Consider the following 5,000-nt stretch of genomic DNA (forward strand, 5'->3'; position numbering starts at 1 on the left):
AGCCTCCAGGCCTAGGAACATTAAAGGTCATGCTCCTTTTCACCAAGTTAATATAGGTCTCTGCGGTCCCCAAACATGTCTTTGAATATTATTGGCAAAAATGCAATTCAGATTCTAGCATGCCTCTAAACTAGTGCTATCAATTGATTAGAAGTGTAATTGAGTTAATCCTAGTAATAGGCTGTGATTAATCATGATTAATTACAAGTTATTTACTTGTATTTTTGCAGGGCGATAAAACAATCAGGTGTGTGGTGTTAAAGAATGTGAAAAAGAAATACATGACAAAGTGGTAAGAGAGCTATCAATAGAACAGCTGGATGTATACCCACCTGGCGTGGTTTCTACTCAGCCTGCTCACAGCTTCCATACCAGTCACAGAAGCGTTAATGTGTTAACAGCCTTGCTATAAACCCTTCTGTTTCAGTCCTGTTCTGGACGGGCCGTTTCTGTGTCTGTAGCTTTAATGGAAATTAGTTTCTGCTCCCCACCCCCACTCCGTCTGTGCTTTTAATGCAAATGCTGCAAGATGTTTCTGAATGGCTCGTTACTCTTTTCTTTTCTTTTTTTCTCCAGGTGGGGTCGGTATCATTCTAATGAGTCCTGGGCCCTGTACTACGAAGCTAGTTCAACATACTGTACTGTATCTAGAATAACTTTTTGCTAGTTCGCTTGAGTAAACCAACCAACCACAATCATGGATAAACGCCACAATGGTGGCTAACAACTCGTTAAGTCTATCCAGCTGGTCCAATCTAGCTACAGTATGAGCGCGTTCACGGTAAAAGGGGAGGTATTTGCAAGAAATGACCAATTGCAACCTTAGTATGGGTATTTGCACACTAGCCTGGGGCCTGTCTCTTTCGCAGTTGTTTCGCCGCATAATCTTCCGGTCTGGACCGGAAGAAGAACAGTTGTTGTAATGTTTTTACTGTAGGCTGCACATGGGGAAGTTTCGAGTAGATAACATCACCAGGCATAACACTGACGAAAATTGTAAAAGAAGATGCGAGGAGAACTAAGAGATGTACATAAAGCAAGTGGAAGTAGGAGGCGGGCTCTACAGGCTCGAGCCGGAAGAAGGGGCGGGCTTAAGGCAGTGAAGTAAATAGACACCAGGCTCTTCTCCCCGAGGAGAGACTGGTGATGCAAGGCTATTTGCACACGGCCATTCTCCGAGCTCTGTCCACTGCATTTTACACAAGAGGAGAAATATTATAGAAATATGAACTATATTATCCAGGCACAGTCACTGCTGTAAAAGGCGGGAAGGAAAACTCACAAAACATTGCATATGGTGTGAATGTGTTTTATTAGTGTCCTCATGAACACGGGTAGGCTATCTCTATAATTGGACCATATAATTTTATGTCGTGTAAAGCAATTGTAGCCTATGCCTATATATTATTCTTTCATCTGCAACCCCATAAGCCTTGCAAGGGATGCTTAAATACGTGTAGGCTATAATTTATTTGATTAGTTTCAGGTTGGAGCAGACAGTGATGTGATGCCTCTATATAAGAGGAGTTTAGAACTCAAGATTAAGATGAAAATATTAAGATGGAAAAAGTGAAGCTTGAGGTGAAGAAGTAGGCTAGCCTACGAAAAGGTATTTCAGTATGTCATTTATTGCATGGTATAGGCATGGTTGCTATAACAAATCAACTCAAATGTAGGCTACTTCTCTTCTTAGGAACAGGAAGCTAGTCTAATAAATCAACAATACTTGAAAATGGAATGAAAAAAATTCTTGGCTCTCCACCTCACCCACAGCCTAGCCTACATGAAACTGCTAAATATAGCTTAAGCAGCTGACAAAGCCATTCCGCAATCTGTAGGCAGGGTTGGGAAGGTTACTTTTAAAAAGCAATCCCTTACAGTTACAAGTTACTTTTTTTAGTCAGTAACGTAATCCGATTACCACAATTTAAAAGTAAAGTAAGGGATTACTTTCAGTAACTTTTGGATTACTTCAAATAAAATGTAGGCTACTGTGTATTTCACCACATATAACATGTACTGTGTATTTCACCAGAAATCCTACATTATGTATTCTTTTTCTGTGTTCTAGAGCTGACAACATAGCTAAACAGCAGTTGCCCAGCGCCCGCCCAGTTAGAGCAAGTGTTAATGCCAAGAGGTTAGGGTGCGTGTCATCTTGCCTTGGCTAGTTAATTGCAGTCTGCAAAACACAACACTCGTTGCTAACGTAGCTAACGTTACTGTAGGTGTAAACATCAGAGCCAGCTCTAAACTCCAACTCTAATGCATTCTAAGCAGCTGTGATTGACACTATTCAGCTATACAGCTTGCGAGTGGACACAGCCTTATATATTATGGATAAAGCACCCACTGACTAGTTTTCTCAGGCAGTTAGTTATAGCTCTTGAATAACGCAGACAGGCACTATTGAGTGAAAATAATCTGAATGGGCGCTTAGGTCTGGTTTTCTGGTTGAACATTAGTGCTATACTGTAGAAGCCTACTGCTAGCTTATTTAGTTGTCAGTGGAAGTAAGGTTAACATTAGCTACCCTAACATTTGACATTAGCTAACGTTAACTTACCTGCAAATGCTTTTTCAGGTTGGACATTGAGTCCTTGGCCGTCGAGAGGGTTTTGTTGGCTGGGAGGCATAGTTTACACAGTGCTGTAATATTGTTGTGGTTCTGTGACAGGTAAATAAAAAAAAATGCTAGTATTTCCAGGATTTTAATGCACATTGCGGTATTTCTGCCATGATGCCCATGCTGTTCGCTGTCTGTCTGGCAGCTGTGGTCCAACGAGCACATCAGTGGGAATCTTGTTGGCGCGCTGCGTGCAATTGGTATTACTACTTACTACTTTTTTTAAACCTATTTTGTAAAACTGATGAGGAGGCGAGGGGTGATTGTAATCACGCCTGTAATCCCCGTTAATAAGAAAATGTATTTGTAATCTAGATTACATATTTTAAATTGTACTGTAACGGATTACAGTTACTGTTTTTTTGTAATCTGATTACGTAACGGTGTTACATGTAATCCGTTACTCCCCAATCCTGTCTGTAGGCTATAGTTCATATGATATCAGAAAAGGCCCAAGAGGGGTTTGTCGGTCTGTAAAAGAACCTCTCACTATTTGCGCACTGAGATTATTTTTAAATTCGCACACCGAAGTTGCATATGGGATCTTAACGGCCAATGCCAGTTTCCAAGTGAATTGATCAGTCAGCGGACAGTGCTTTATACGTTTTGATCCGTAATCTGGAACCTAACCTGCCTCAGAGCAGGTTAGCTCGGCAGTATAAGTTACCATGGCGATATAGCACAGTGAAAAGTGATCCACCTTCATGATACGGATAAACCAGGCTTGAACCTGAAGTTATTGTGCTAACCCCATAATCCTGTTTCTTAGTACAGGGCCCTGTTCTGATGTCAGAACAGGAGACAAATCTTGTTGAATCATACATTTTCATAATTTGGCAGAATATGGCTTTCATTGAACCACACAGTCAAACATCAAATTGTATGGATTTTGTGTGAAGAGGATTAGTTATCGTGGGATCTGGGGAGGGAATTAGTATTCCATGCTAGGGGCTGAGTGGCCAATTGGTTCTCTAAATTTCATGATGTTTTGCTGAATCAATGGTAATGAACGACAAAAAAACATTGCATTTGGAAGAGCAATTATTGTTCAAAGGATTCTTGCTAGGAACTCAGTTCTGCTCATTAGTCTTAACAGTGTTTCATTTGGCGCGTGCGTAAAGCATTTCTGTGCACATAATTGTGTTTGCCATTTGGGGAAAACATGCATAGGCCCCTCAGTGCTGTGAAGGACATAGCTGCTGACTTAGCATGTCAGCTGGACTCAGATTCAGAAGTGCTGAGGCACATTAACTGATAGGGCTCAACAGAATGACAAAATAAAGTCTAAAAAGTGTCAGTGTCATGACATCATCAAACCATTAAAATGTTGCCCTACAGTACTGTATATCCACTGGCTCTTCTAACGTATAAACATTCCCACGAGTGGTTCTTGAGGTTGCAGTTCCAGCATCAGCTATGTAGCTGTGAGGACTACAGGGAGAGAGGAGAAGGGTCGCTTAAACCGATTATCTTCCTCAGCTGGATAAACAGAGAACCATACAGGATGGAACGAATTTGAATGACAAGGCAAATGATTTTCCATAATTGCTTTTGACTGACTTTCTTTGAACTGCTGGTGCTCTGCGGCTCAGTTTCCAGGCTAACGGTTATCTTTTCTGATCTGGAGTGCTTGCTTAATTCCTCAGACAAGTATCAAACCTATATCTCTCTCTCTCTCAGGATTAGCTGCACTGTAATAAGATTGGCCTTGCAGTAGCAGGGTTTTGTCTTTTTCCTCAAAGCGAAGGATGCCAAACCACCGTGTGGGTGCTCCCCCAGCCCCCCGCCCCCCCACACCACCCTACCTTCTCACCCCTGCTGGGAGGAGATGAGAATGGAGTGCTTGCTACCCTAAGCAGGTCTACTGCCTGTCAAGAGCTCGTCACCGATGATGAGCTCGGCTCTGGGAACGGACCGGTGTTTTTCCGGAAACAGCCAACTTAACAACGGCTGGTTTGTCTTCCCGTTGCGCCCGGTCACGTTGACAGCGCAGCGTGGGATTAGCTCTCCTCCTCCGAGGTGTGAGGTTTCCTGTCGCTCGCCTGTCAGATGAGCCCAAAATTATCACCTGCCAAGTGTTCCGGCGTGAGTGTAGGGAGGAAAGAAAGTCAGTCGGCATTAGACTTGCGATGATGCCATTATCTAACTACATCCAAAGTGTCATGTAGTGACACTCCTCCTTGTCACACAGGGGAACAAGGTGACAAGGAGTTCTTCAGACCATGGGAGGCTACCACGGGAATCTAGGGTCTTGCCAATCACCCACAGTTTTGTCAACCAACCACTGTAAAAGTATTGTACTGACTGCCTGAAACTCTGCAGCTTTATGTCTAGTCTGATGGATATAGGTTTTGGGATGGGCCTTGTCATTCGT

The 5,000-nt window shown here is 42.7% G+C and overlaps 1 protein-coding gene across 1 annotated transcript in view; it reads left to right on the plus strand.

Annotated features, from left to right (window-relative positions):
- gfra4a (GDNF family receptor alpha 4a) overlaps positions 1 to 5,000 on the plus strand; it is a gene marked incomplete at both ends in the record, with an annotated part of 143,274 nt that overhangs the window by 118,546 nt on the left and 19,728 nt on the right. The gene's annotated exons all lie outside the window — the stretch shown is intronic.

Source organism: Borostomias antarcticus, assembly GCF_949987555.1.
Source record: "Borostomias antarcticus genome assembly, chromosome: 5".
Classification (NCBI taxonomy): Eukaryota; Metazoa; Chordata; class Actinopteri; order Stomiiformes; family Stomiidae; genus Borostomias; species Borostomias antarcticus.